This window comes from Coturnix japonica, chromosome 3, assembly GCF_001577835.2.
Source record: "Coturnix japonica isolate 7356 chromosome 3, Coturnix japonica 2.1, whole genome shotgun sequence".
NCBI lineage: Eukaryota > Metazoa > Chordata > Aves > Galliformes > Phasianidae > Coturnix > Coturnix japonica.
Window position 1 is genome coordinate 18,767,567 of NC_029518.1, and position 14,964 is coordinate 18,782,530.

The 14,964-nt window shown below is 48.7% G+C and overlaps 1 protein-coding gene across 4 annotated transcripts in view; it reads right to left on the bottom strand.

The window, feature by feature from the left end:
- PROX1 (prospero homeobox 1) overlaps positions 1-6,685 on the bottom strand; it is a 49,950-nt gene extending 43,265 nt beyond the window's left edge. Inside the window, exon 1 of one of the 4 annotated variants that reach the window (XM_015857342.2) lies at positions 6,564-6,685. The gene's annotated coding sequence lies outside the window, so the exon portion shown is untranslated. Of the gene's footprint in view, positions 1-4,707; positions 4,789-5,307; positions 5,618-6,563 lie in introns of those variants that run through there. The other 3 variants (XM_015857340.2, XM_015857343.2, XM_015857341.2) reach the window with 3 other exon arrangements.
- Positions 6,686-14,964: the final 8,279 nt, after the last annotated feature.

A 14,964-nucleotide genomic window follows, 5' to 3' on the forward strand; every position in this document is an offset into this window, starting at 1 on the left:
AATCCCACTACCAAAGCCTGAAAATTTGGTGCTTCACACACCGACCTACACAACAGTAAATATTTTGCATAGCAGAAACGAGGCATGTTTGGTGCCACATCCCTCTGCTTTAGAAAAATCTCCAGGAACAGTATCTCGAATGGCCAGTGAAGCCCTTCTCATGTGTGATATTTTGAATACACAGAATCTCAGCTCCAGTGACATGCAGAAAAGATGAGAAAAAATATGGGAAGATGAAAGAAGTAACATCAATCAAATGCGTGAGAAAGGAAGATACCTTCTCTTTATATGAACTCTCATTGTTTCCCAGGAACAGAGCATAAAAAGATAGCACACTTCCTTGCATTTTGTAAAAGGCTCTTGACATAATTTGTGACTTATTAACTAGAGATGCTAAACTCACAGTGCACAGAAAGCTCCGAACGCTCTTTCCCGTTTCTTAAATTTAATGTTTGGTAAAATTAAAATATTTGTCATGCGACGCTTATCTAATATTAAACTTTACATTTGCTTAACAGAGCACAATCTTCACAATAACAGGGTATATTGCCAAAGGCAGCATGCAGACTTTTTGGAATTGCTCCCATCTCTTTCGGTTCACCTGTAAAAACATCTACGTGCTCCCTAGGACTGCATCTGTGGCTAGTTTTGAAGAATGACTACCCATGCAAATAGGCATAATTTCAGCATGAAATAATCTGTAAAATCAAGACAGGAGTCCATGCTTAGTTTGCAACCAGGATGAAAAAAAGAATAATAATAATAAAAAGCTTTTAACACTTAGTAACGTCATGGTTATTCTGCAGCCTTTGCCCACGTATTCCGGATGCACTAAAAGAATTTTCAGAGATTTGATGTCAAAGACAAAAAAAAAATAAATCTCAAAAAAAAAAAAAAAAAAAAAAAAAAGTCCTGAATTCAGATGGGTAACCCAGAACCTTATATCATTCCCAAGACACTGGCTTCATAGATGGGTCCTTATCACATCAGAAAGTGGAGCTTGGAGGCCAAATAAAGGAGCACTGCCACAGTGCCCGGCTGTACCACCTGCACCTGAGTTAATGAGATGCTCGGGTACCAAAATCCCACTACCTGCTAGTGACAGAATGGGCCCTACTGGACCGCACAGGTCACAAAACCCATCTCCCTCTTTCTCTGAATTTCAAAAGGAGCAGACTCAAGCTCTAATGCTCGTGTTTTCCTTTTCTATTAGTAAAAAAATAAAAAAATAAAAAAAAATAAACAACAACTTAGAGGAGTTGGGTTTTCCAAAGGGTGGGTTTTATACACTGGGGGCAGGAAAGGGCCACACACCACCCCAGCTGTTCAGCAGTAGATACCCACATGGTGCAAACAAGGGTCAAGGTTGACCTTCCAGCCTAGCGGCGTTCACCTGAAAGCGATACAAACTAATTGCAAGATAACTGTAAGAGCCCTTGTTTGCTGCACGTACAGTACTCTGAAGGCATTCTGCGTAAAGACAGCAGTTGCCAATAGAAAAAAACAACCGGCACCAAAAACCTTCATGCCTTTCCTTCCGCTTCTGCCGTCAAGTTATGCTTGATTGAGATCCAGCAGAATGTTCCCACACTTGCACCAAAACTCTCATGTCATTTTCCCAGTTTTGCACGTTTCCTAGCAAATTTTAGGCTCCTGAACACTGTTTCCCACTCTCTTGCCCAATCCCAACCAAGGACACACATGGGGAGGGCTCGCTGTACCCTTGAGTCAGCAGTGCAGGAAATAGGTTGTCCTGCACCCGGCTGGAAGGTCACTGCCACGCATCCTTCCTCTCTAGCACCCATCTTCCTTTCCCTGAGCCCTGCACCAGCAGCAGGAGGTGCACCGCAGCAATGCTCCCTCCTGCCCTCATGAGAAGCACCAGGGGTATGGCACCCCTAAGCCAAGTGCTCAGCAATGTTCCCATTTGCCCTGATGTTACATTGAGCCTACAGACCACTAGTACTAAGGCTGACATCCCTCATGGCTTATAGATGAGGAACGGTTCTACTTTAGCCTGACAAAATGGGAAGGACATTGTACTGCCACTTCATGTTTTGGTCTTGAAGGATGAACATCAGCTCACACCTCAAGGAAAGCCCCGTATAGCAGGATGCAAGCCCCAGCCTTGGACCGTAGAGAGATTAGACCTAGGTAAACAGGGAAGTCTTGGGGGAAAAAAAATTAGGAAGTTTGTGTCCTTTATACAGTATCGCTATTTGGCCACATATTGTATCAAAACCATTTTGTACACCCCCTGTCTCCATATAGCTATAGCACTTAGAGATGGAGCTCCTAAAGATTTACACATAGATCTTGACAATGTAAGCTGTATTTCTTTCTGAGTTGCATATCCTGAGATTTGTGAAGGTTAAATGTGCTCAACATGTCACCCTTGATACTCCTTACTTGCCAAGTGCAGTTTGTGTTAAATTCACGCTCTGCATCTCGGGCCCCAATGCACACAATGCGGCTTCCTCGGACACTGAACATTTTCCATTCCCATGCAGCCCAGACCTGCAACAAGGGCCTCGGCACTTCCCGAGCCCACTCCAAAAAAATAGCTTGCACTATTTTATTTGCAAATTTACTTTTGAAACTTTTGTTTAAGGAGATTTGATTAAAATGCAGCTATAAAGAACTTCCTAATAGTTTTATTGTATATCCATGGGACATGCACTGACATGCTAAGTGGGAATGGATCAATTCTTACATATCAAAGAGTCCCTGCTCCCAAACCACTGGCTAGAATGGTCTTTAGAAAGGAATAGGACATTAGATATTTATTTGATTATTACAGAATCGATTTCTGTAATCAGCTTTGTTAACTCCCTAAAAAGATCATTTTCTCTGAGATTCATTCATATACCTTTGAGATATGAAGGATATTTATCTTTTATCACACTCTACTTAGCTTTACTGAAGGGACTTGGTCTAACCTGAGGTGCCCAAGTGATAGGAAACAGCCATGGAATACAAGAGAGCCAAGAAATAAGCTGAACGCAAGGACCTCTAAGTTCATAGAGCTGAAATTGTCCCTATCTTGTTGCAAGTCAACAACTCTTAGGTCTGGTGTTTGCCTGCCCCGTGTCAGCTCACGGCACCAACACCACACAAGGAATTCACCACGCTCCTGCTACCAGAAATATGCAAATCTTTCGCTCCAAAGCACTGCGTTGGTCATGGCTTTGCCAGAAGCAGCCAGGAAGCACAGGATGAAATTATTCCAGTCAATAGCATTGCCCAGACAAAACTGCAATGAGAATCTGAGAGCAGATGATACTCCTTCCCCATAGGTCTCCTCAGTGCTGAAATCACTTCAGCAACTAACAAAAGTATTACCTTTCTCCGTAGGGCTTTGGTACAAGTTTTCTTGGGAGATTTATCTAACTCCCTTAGCTGGGACGTACCATGAAACATGGAAGAAATAATGTGCATTATTCTCATAGCAACAACTGCTTCATTAGGATTTCCCCGCAACAAGAAGTAAAAATCAGAAGGTGATTTCCTCCAAGGTTATACTACTTTCAGCCTGTCCAGCAGGGCCTGGCCCAGCAGTCCCGCACTTCCCACAGCCCGGCCCCACGCAGGCTGGGAGCAAACTGGCAGGTGGCAGTCAGCATCTCCCTACTTGAGGCCTTTGGTTTGGGGAGATGACTGCCCTCCTGCAGCCACCTGCACTGCTACGAGAAAGGTCTTCAAGGAGAAGAAAATTGAGCTGTTCATGGTATAGAACTGAACAGGTTTTCCTCTTTTTCTACCAGCTTGCTCCTTGTTATTTCACTGACCAAGAAAAATATAACTCACAGCACTGACATGGCTGCACGGCAGATTCCTGCCACCAACTCAGCCCAAGTTCTCCAAAGGTTTCCCCAACTCTCCATCCTGCCGTTACACCAGAGCCCCACAACGAGTTAGCATAGCCATCGACTGAGACAGAACAAACCAATTTCGGGAGCCTACCCACGGCAGCATCTACATCTCTCCCCTGAATCAAATTAAACTCCAATTTCAAAATGTATCCGTTCTTAGGACTTAATCCTCATCTATAGACTGGTCATAAAAAGACAAACTGAGACATAAAAAGTACAAACCGAGAGGCCTCAGAGCAGCCTGCAGGGAAGTTGGCTGCGTACGCTACGGTGGTTGGGACACAGGTTGCCGATCATTTAACGGGGAGCAAAAAGAGCCCGCTGCGTACTTCTTACCGCAGCCCAATTCGCGGGCTGCCGATACCTCTCCTATAGGTGATACTGCATCCACACACACACCCCCCTCGCGCAGCACCGCCGCTAAAGGTGAGCCGCGCGGAAAAGGAACGCAAAACGGAGCGGCGGCGCTCCGGCGGGGAAAGGCGGAGGGGCGCTCCCACGGCCGTGCCCTGCGGCCGGGCCAGGTGCGGCGCTCCTTGGGGCTCCCCACGGCCGGCACCGGCACCTGCACGGCCCGGCCCCCCGCCTACCGCTCCCTGGTCCCTGGGCTCCCCCTCCCCGAGGGCTGCCCCGAGCGCACCCGGCTCAACTCCGTTTCGACGCGCGGCAAAGCGCTCCCGGCCGGCAAAAGCCCCGAAGATCTCCGTCACGGGGAAAGGGAAAGTTAAAGCCCCCAGCCCTGGCGAACAGAGACCGACCGGCCCGAGAGCAGCGCTCATCCCCACACCCGCGCCCGTCTCCGCGCTCCTATCCCTCTCGGCCGCTCGGTACCCACCGCCCCGCACCGCTCCCGCACCCCGCGGCTCGTCCCGGCGTCGGGAACGCAAAAGTGACCGCAGTCAGGAGAAGGAGACTGAAAAGTCCCTGCCCCTCCCGACCGGGGTTAAAAAAAGAGAAGTGGCGACACGCAAAGGACGGGCAAACCGGGGAGACAAAAAGCCGGGCGGCAAGAAGCGAGACAAAGAGGAGGCTCGCAGGAGTTTAAAGCGAGGGATGGGGAACTTCGGAGGGAGCGCCTAACAACAGAACGGAGCCGCGGAGCCCCGCGAAGGGCTGCGGGGACGGAACAAAACGCGGCCGCGGGGCGGGGGGAACGGAGGAGCAGCATCGCCCGCACTGCGCGTCCCCAGCGGAGCGATGCCCGGGGAACCGCCGGCGCTCGGGGGTGAAGTCGAGGCAGTTTCGCTCCTTTGGAAGAGGAGCGCGGTGCCCGGAGCGGCTCTTTGCCGCTGTTCGTTATTTTTCTAGAGGAAATAATAATAGTAATAATAATAATAAAGAAATATATATATATATATAAAAGAAACGGGCTGGAAAAGCAAAGGAAAAGGGGGGAAAAAAAGGGGGAGTGAGGAAAGGGAGAGAGCATACTTACTCCGTGCAAAGGCGACGAAACTGAGCCTCTTTTTTTTTTGCCGCTGGACAGAGAGCGAGGCGGCCCGGCACATGCACACACCGCACACACACACACGCACACACACACACACACACACACACACGCACACACACACGCGCGCGCACACACGCGCACGCACGCGCGGCCGCTGAATATTGTAATTGGGCGAAGGGAGGGAGGGCGAGAGCGGGCGGTGCGGGGCCGGGGTGTGCGCGGCGCGGGGGCGGCGCGGAGCGGAGCGGGCACGGAGCGGGTGCGGAGCGAGGAGCGGGGCAGGGGCAGGGCTGGGCTGGGCCGGCCGAGCCGAGCGAGCGCTCCGCACCGCCACAAGATTTACTTTAAGACACAGCTGAAGGAAACAGGAAGACTAGACGTCACGGGCCGGGTGACGTTAGCCCGGCCCGTCGCCCAATCGGAGGGCTCCTTGCGACGGGCCGGGGGGGGACCGGGGAGCACTTGGCAGGAGCGGGAGAGGAGCGAGGGGGCGGCGGGGGGAGCGACGGGACCGCCCCGTCCCCGCGGGAAGGTGGCCGCTGCCGCGCACCTGCGTGGGGCCGACGGGACGGGATGGGACGGGACGGGACGGGATGGGATGGGACCGGACGGGGAGGGGGAAAACTCCGGGGAAAGTCGGTCCCAGGGGGGCTGCACCGCTCGGGAATCTGCGCGTCGGTCCGGGGCTCCGCGGCGGGGGGGTTCCGGAGCGTCGCGGTGCGTCGCGGTGCGGAGGGACCGAACGAGCAGCGCTCCCAAAGTTTTGGGGAACTCTGTCCCGTCCCAAGCTGTAGTGGCAGCCCGCTGCCGGCCGCTTTAAATCGCTGGGACAAAATGATTTCTGGAGGAAGATGCTCGCGGCATCTCTCCGCTGCCGGCGCCGAACGAAAGTTTGCACGGGGAAACGCCGCTGAACGCGGCGGGGGAATGAAGGGAGAGAGAACCGAGTCGTGCGCGGGGAGCAGCCGGGAGGGACGGGGAGTCCCGGCCGGGGGGATTCGGGGGTGCCCCCGTCCTTTGCGAGAGCCACTCATTGAGGCCGTCCTTAGGTACAGGGACGCCGGGAGTCCGCCCCGTTACACATGAAGGTTTCATCGGGACGAGGAGCGCTGCGGGACTGAGCGATGCGGGTGGGGGGGAGATGAGCTCGCTTGAATTCTTTCCCCCTTTATTATTGCTATTTTTTAAAGGACACCGAGATTCGCGTAAAGGTGAAGCCGCGCGGTGCCGATAATACATACACAGCCGCCCCTGACAGCGCCTTGTCACTCGCGGGGCTCAGCATCGCTTCGAGCGCTGTCGAGGAAACGCAGTCACCCAATGAGGAGCGAAGGGAAACTGAGGCACGGTCTGTCCCAGGGGCACTCAGACCCCCGGCCCCACCTCGCTCTGCAGGTGCCGTCCTCCCTCCCCACACCCTGCTCACGTCCCAGCACAGCAGTACATACACTAACCCTGCCGCTGCCTGAAAGGTGAGCGCTTGGGATTCTACCTCCTCCCGCCCCCAATTAATTCACAGTGACAAAGTTTGGATCCAAAGCCACGATGAGGTGTGGGTGCTCTGCTCCTGCCCTCGCTTTGCTGCTTGTCACAAAGTTCGGATCACGGCGCTGCGTTTCCTACAGCCGTGGGGCTGTGCTCAGCTGCGAGCTTCGGCCCCTCAGAAATAAATCCTTCTCCAAATTCTGGTGCCTCTGACGAGAAAATGAGCGCTGCGAACTGACAGCTCTCTGCATTCGCATCTCTGTCTTCTAGGGGGAAAAAAAAGCAGATGCGGGAAACTTAAGAAAACTTTTGAAATGTGCCCTTGGCCATGGGTGATCCCCCTGTCCCTTTGGAGGATGGCAACAGGATTGGAAGTGACAAGGGCTCACTGTTGGAAGTGCCTTTTCTTTGATCACTCTCCTCGCTGTGTCTGCTCACTCCGAGTGAGGGGAAGGGCTGTGTGAGCGCATTGCCGGCTTTCTTTTCTTTTTCTTTACTTTTTAAAAGGGTGGGATACATCCAAGCACTTCATGTGTAAAGAACACCCCTTGACACAAGGGCCTGATTCAGCTCTTATTTACGCCGGTGTGAATTCATCCAGGGAGCATCACCAGCGCGTGTGCGGGGCAGAGGAGCGCTGGGTGCGGGTTTGCGTTGCTGCGCGGTCGGTGACTTCCTCAACCCCTCCTGGCAGGCAAACAGGCGAACCCTTGGAGGAGGATGAAGCAGAGTTGGCTGAGAACATTGCAGTTTAATTCAAGAAGGTGGTATTGATGGAAATTGTTTAAAAAAGAAAAAATAAATAAATAGTTTTTTTAAAAAAGGAGGAAAAAAGAAAAAAAAAGAAAACCTCCAGAGAAGAGAAAGTGACTCAAACTAATCCTATTAAACGTGGTAGCATGTTTCTGTGCAGTGCGCTGAGAGATTAAGCACAGGAAAAGGGATAAGTGCTGCTTCAGTTTCACTAAACTAATGTGACAACTTGTCATTGGAAATCTTTACAGCTTGTTAGCAGATGACTAGCTGATTCAGATATGTTTTCTACCATTTCCTTTGTGTCTGGGGGTGGTGGTTTTTTCTTTCCTGTTCCTTTCTTAGCCATACTGCTCTATTCTGCTTTTTAATCCTTCATGTCTCCTTCAAGTCAAAACATTTAACTTGCTTTAATCAATATTTTGTTTTGAAGATGTCCCCTGACCTTTTGTTTGTGCAAATTAACCTTCAAGGGCACCTCATTCATTCATTAACCTCATTGGGATGCCATATCTCTCGGACGTTGCATTTTAGGATGCAAAAAGCATTTATGAATGTTTGGCAAAATCGTAGTGAATGACTGTAATACAACTGCTGTTCCTACTGCTTCAACTGATATATTCGTTGTTCTCCTCTCCTCTCCTCTCCTCTCCTCTCCTCTCCTCTCCTCTCCTCTCTTCTCCTCTCTTCTCCTCTCTTCTCCTCTCTCCCCTCTCCTCTCCTCTCCTCTCCTCTCCTCTCCCTTAGCACTCCCCCACCACCAAAGACACGATGATGGTTGAGTAAATGGAAAAAAACATTTTTCAACATTAAAGGAAGGCTGTTTGGAAAAGGAAGGCCCTGCTGAGGTGTAGAGGAAGCCTGTTTATTAACACTGGACACCTCTTATCTCAGGCAGCTCCAGATGGATGTCCCCTTGGCAATTCCTATTCTGCCAAGTGGGGTTAAGCAGGGTGAGCACCTTGACGTGGGCTGGTGATCACCAGGGGAATCATCGGCTCCTTCAGAGAGAAATTTTAGCAGAAGCCAAGTAAGGGGGAGGGAGAGCATCGGGCCCCAGCATAAAAGCTTCCACGTGGCCACATTTACCTTTTGTGGCCGTTAAATTGCTTGCCCCTTGGGACAGAGCCAGGTTTTGATTGAGAGATAAAGTAGTTCAAATCTGTCAATAATTAACTGTCACTCAATTAAGGGTTTCTTAACAAATTAGCACTTGGTAGTACCTAAGGTGCGGGGCTTTTCATGGGAAAAGGGTGACAGAGTGACATTGGCCATTAAGTTTGCTGCCCAATGAGGATCACTTCATGTCCAGCTCAGCTTTCATGCCAGTGTGTAAATCTGGGGGACTGGTTCCCAAACTCTATTAAGTCACAGTTGACATTAACCCTTTGTGCCTTTCTGAGCTAAGCACTACAGGACTGGGCCCACTAAGTCAGAGCTCTATGTAGGGGCTATGAGGTAGCTTTGGTGTCCATTTGGTAATGGACATTTACTCATTTCATTTCATACTTTTCTAAACCTTCTATGAGGTTACAGCCACAAGTTGCACCAGGGGAGGTTCAAGTTGGGTGTTAGGAAACATTGCTTCTCAGAAAGAGTGGTGAGGCAGTGGCCTGGGCTGCCCATGGATGTGGTAGTGTCACCATTTATGGAGGTGTGAGGAGATGTGGCACTGAGAAACATGGTTAGTGAGCATGGTGGGGATAGGTCAGCATTTAGACATGATGCCTTGGTGGTATTTTCCAACCGTAATGATTCAGTGATAAACCTGTGGACATACCATCTCATTCTTCCCTTAATTCTTCATTGACAAATCATTAATGAATGTCATATGTTGGCCATACAAGGTACAGTACCCACACAGCTGGGACAGGGATCCCCATGGACAATAATGGCAGCAAACCACAGGCTCTGGTACCTCTAGCCATGGGTTCCTTATTCCCTTCATTTGTTCCTGTTGAGGAGGGGTCTGGCCCTGTGCATTAGGAAACCCTCTGCTCCCCATAAGATGGGATTCTTGCAGCATCACAACTCTAGGAAGTGGGACCACCAAATCCCTTTGGAAGTCAAATGCAAAACTCTAGCAGATGTAGTCTGAGGTGGGAGCTGGTTTAATTCCATCTCTGTTCCTCCATTAGAGGTTTATACTCAGTATGGTTAGGTTGCATCAGCATCTGCTCCCCTTGCCAAGCAGTTTCTGTGTCCTCTAACCAAAGCATGCCTGTGTGATGCTGCGTAAGTTTAAAGGTGTCATCTGGGGAGCTGTCAAGGTGGTTCATTTATACAGAGACTTTGGAGATACACACTGTCTTCCTTTCATTAACCCTATCACTAGAGCTTCTGGAGAGGAACGGCTCTTAGCTAGAGTGACTGTGGCTTGAAAATTGAACTGTTTCAGCAGCCTCTGTGGGTGGGGGTTAGAGGCACATAACAATGTGCCATGGGTTGCCCTGTCCTGGTACTTGTATGAAAAATCTCAAGAAGTTTAAAGTCATGAAGCAGGAGAGGAAAAAGCCCATTTGGTCATTTAAAACCACACTCAACAGACCCTGCTGAATAATCAACCACTACTGAGCAGGAAACATTTGGCTTTATAGGCTTACATTCTTTTGATTGTGTTTTTAAGAGAAAGGAGGGTATTTCCATGGAGGGATTATAACCTGGGGGAAACAGTTTTGATGATTTTTCATTTGCACCAAATTAATGTATTTTTACATTATACAGTGACAGCTTTAAGAAGCCATCCACCCCTAGTGACAATCATTTGTATGATCTGAAGGATGTATATCATCTGTCACCTTTAAGGATGCAGTGCTGCAAGGGATGGAGAAGCTATTTTTTTCTTGGGCTGAGAGGCACCTAGTAACAATTTAAAACAGTAGCCTCAAGGCTACACTGTTTATTTTAACAGGATGCAGCTGCTTAGGGTGTTCTGCAGGTACTAAACAAGCCAACGCATTTGGGAGCCTGAAGCAGAACATGAGGTGGCTGTAGGTATCTGTGTGCAAGCTGCCACTGCAGCTCATCCCACTCCAGGGCCACACTCTGAGTGCTGCCTCTGTGTCCAAGTAAGGGGCAGTGGGGAATGGGAGTCACTGGGAGTCCCACCTGGGGCTGGTGCATGTGCATCCTTCACACCTAAAGGTTCTGGTAGAAATGCACTCAGTGCTGCTTTCTTTGCAAGATGTCCTCATGGTGGTGTCAGTTCCCATCTTTCATAGGATAGCCTACAAGTGAGGGTGTCTGTCCTAGCATGGGGAAATGTGCTTTTAACACTTTCCTCATCCTGAAGGAAGGCAAAGTTGTGGCTCCCTTTTCCCACAGAAACGCTTCAGCCATCAGGATGGGAAATGGGATGATCTTTTCCCCTTGTTTCAGGGTTGTCTTGCTGCAGAAAGGAACCAGACTATCGCAGAGCTGAAAGGAGAGGAAAGGAGACAGCCTGAGTTAGTAAGAAGTGCTTATGGTGAACTGGGGGGAGCAGCACTCAGCATTCAGACTGCTGTACTTCTGCCCATGGCAGATAGCACTGTAAGGCAAAGTATGTCTCTAGCCCAGGTGTTGACGTGCCTCTGGGGCATAATGTCCTTGTTGCCCCTCTTCCTGCCCTCAGCAGCCTGCAGTCCTCTCTGTGGTGCCATGTAGCTTCCCTGGAGTTCATGGAAGGGGAGGATGTGGCAGCAGTTAGCATGAAGACACTGATATCTCTTATAGGACCAACAGGTACCTTCACAACGCAAAGAGCTAATCCCACAGTGCCCCACGCTGCCACCCAAGTCACCTGCAGTTACCAATGGCTCACACTCCATAAAATAATGTATGAAAATAATGTAGGTACCTTCTTCTGGAGAGAAAATACATCCTTAACGTAAAGGTCAAATGACATTTGTAACAACATTAATAATTTCAGAGTATTATGCTGTTAGATTCTAGGAATGATTAGACCTTCCTGGCCGTGCTGTTTGGTTGCTTTTACAAGAGAGATGCACTGTTTACCTCCTGAGAGATTCATAAGGAAAAGAAAATCCAATCTGTATCAATGAGTAAGATATTTTCCTTGCCAGAGATATTGATTTAAATATTGACTTCACCGCTGGAGGGTTATTTCACTCTGTGCTTCAGATACTTATGGTAAAGTGACATGTGTTTTATGTACTAATAAAAATGTGATTCCTGGGGCAGTCATCTTATCTTTAGGGCTTAGACTTTCTGAGTCCTGCTGCTTGGAAGCTGCTGTTCTTTCTAAAACTGAGAACTTATTTTCCTCTGAGTGTCAGTGTTCTTTGCTCCGTGTGAATCCCTTCTACCAGGATCCAAACAAACAAACCCTAAACATCACACACAGCCCCTTTGTCCTACCCGCCCGCTCTCCTTTCAGTCTTTCAGGGAGGGCTTTGGGCTCTGCAAGACAGAAGTTTCTTTATTTAGCAAGAGAAAAGGTGCTGCTGCTGAACCTGTTACAGCTTGTCTGGGCGCAGCCAGGTGTGCTTTGGGGCAGGGCTGCCCAGTCATACAGCTCCTGCACCAGTTTGCTGACCCTGCCAGGGCTGGAGTCACATCTGTGGCAATAGCTCATGGCATGGATCAACAGCCTGGTGCTCATGAAAGCTCCATTGCAAACCAGAAGTGCCAGCTGCCCCTTGAGCAAAGCACCAGCCTGGGAGTGAAAAAAAAACCACCCCAGAAGAACACCCCATCCCTATCATTACAGAAATTTTGAATCATTAAGTTTGGAAAAGACGTGTAAGATCATCTAATCCAACTGCCAACCCACCCCCACCATGGCCACTAACCACGTCCCGCGTTGCCACATCTATACACTTCTTCAATACCTCTACCACAACCCCCCTGGGCAGCCTGTTCCTGTGCCTCACCGCTATTTCTGAGAATAAACTTTTCCTAATATCCAACCTGAAATATATATTCATCCCCATCTGTATACCACCAACTTACAGACTTGGTACCACAACCTGTGGTCCTTCCCACCTTGTCCTCTACAGCAGCAGGATAAAATGGAGGTGTGATTTGATGCTATCACTTGCACTTCAACTCTTTGGCCTCTTTGGCCAAATGGGTTAATAAGAAAGCAACAATTTTCAGAAGGCAAATGCATGCAAAAGATTGCATCTTGCCTGAAATTCCTGAGGTTATCTGTGCCCATAGTTTGGTGGCATAGTCCCCATCCTGTCTGCAGCAGTGTCTCTGTGCAAAAAAGGCTCTGCCATCCCTTGCAAGTTTCTCCCTTGGAATTGCTGAATTTCAGATTGCAGCCACAGACCCAAGGCTCAGCTCTCAACCTGTGATCAAGGAAGTCTTCTGGAGGCACCCACAGACAAAAAGGATAAATATTTTATGGGCAACTTGCCTTTTTCTTGACACACAATTAATGTTTTATCTGAAATTTGGGTGTAGACATACATGCCACCTCTTTATTAACCCCATCGGTGCAATTCCTCATGAAGGGGCTGCGATTCAGCAGAAGCAACATTGCTGAAACATCTACAGAGATCCAGCAAAAAATGTAAGGTTTCCTCAATCAGTTCCTATTATGACCTTTATCTGAACCTTAATCTGTTGTAGCAAAATTATTTTTATTAGCCATTCATACTTCATCACACTGCTAATTTTCCTGTTTTTAAACTATCAATTTAAAGCAGCTTTTTCATTTAACTAATCAAGGCTGATGCGTATTATTTTGGCTACAGTTTCTAATAATTATTCTTAAGACTTTTTTAAGACTGAGTTTTCTATAGCTGACTGTCGAATTTCTATGTGTGGGCAGAACACTGTTTGTGTTACATGGGTGCTTCTTATCTTTAGTGAAACCAACACTACGGACACCGCAGGAGGAATCGGAGCCTCATCTCTTTTTCCTGCCTTATACCAGCTCTTGCTTTTTGTTATTACTGCTGCCGGGGGTCATTGGAGGGAAGAAGGGGTTTCAGGATCAGGCTCAGTATGGGATCTTTAGAATTAAAAGCCCAAACACCCGCCTGCAGCTGCCTCACAGATACTGTCAACTGTTTTAGCTAGTGACTTGTGGTTTGTCTTTGCCTCTGATATTAAAGAACAGATTGTGTTACGGTACTTATCTCTACCTTTACAAACAAATACACCAGGAAAATATGTCAAGCAGAAGAAACTGCGCTTGCTATCAAATGCTCAGCTATGCTGGCTACAGGTTTTTGTGCTTTTTGGCAAAAGCTTCAGAAGGCATAATGAGTTTGGGAAGCATTGGGGGCTGTTTTTGTGCAGGGCACAAACACTGTGTGGTGGCACTAGGGCAGCAGAGGTGACATGGCTCCAGCATGACTGGCACAGAGCAGCACCCATGGACGAGAGTCACACTCGCCATCCTGCACATCTTATGGTGTGCTCCATAGGATGCTGTGAAGTAAAACAGGTTCCTGCAGTGCCGCTGAGCTGAAGCTGACATAGGATTTTGTGCCCTGTACAGGGAAGACAGACAGAAACTTAATACCTGCCTGTTGTGGTCTGGGTTTTTGATTTTGTTGTGTAAGATGCTCAGATGTCTTGGTAATGTGTTCCCCTGCCAGATGGAAGGCTGTGGCTGAGAGAGGAGACAAACAAAGACACTTCGCAATCTTCTTCCCTAATTATAACATTCTTTTTTTTTTTTTTTTTTCAAGTAGAAGGACAATGTTTTACCAACCAGACTGAAAGGACTGCCATGCGGGATTGCTTAAAAAGATGCAGGTTAATGGCATTAAACACTTCTGTAGAAAAAAAAAAGAAAAAAAAGAAAAAAAAGAAAGCAACCTAATGTTGTATGCAAAAATGGATGAAAGTAAGTGCTCAAACCACTCATTAAATAAATCAGCCCAATAGTTAGCACGGTTGGCATCAGAGGGAAGAATAATGTCTTCCCAACCCCAAACCTTCCCTCCGTCCCCATCCCTTTTATCTCTTCCTGTCACTTCCCATTAGCTGATGGTGACATCTTATCTCTGTCCTAAAGGGTGGGCCAGGAGACGACTTCGGCGCTCATGTAAGTGACACTCCAAGGATTGGCCGCCAGCAGGTTCGGCAGCCCTGGCCCCGCAGCCGTGGGATGTCATCCCTGTGACATGCCTGCAGAGCTCAGCTCGGCCCCCAGCTGTCGGATCCAGCAGCATCTCCGTCATGCTGCACTCCGGGGCTGTCACTGGCAGGGCTCATGCTCCTCACCCAGGAACTCTTCTCCTTTCCACTAAGGCTCTGGTTTTTATTTTTAACTCAAAGACCTTTGCATCAGTGTTGTTGATGGTGGGTTCTTCTGCGCAGTGGGATTTGGCCATCAGAAGGGAGCTGTGTGGCACAAGTATGTATATTTTGCAGTGATTTGGAAAGATCTTGGGCTGAAGGCTCTGCTCCCAGCCTTTGTCCCAGCACTTTCCAGAGTGC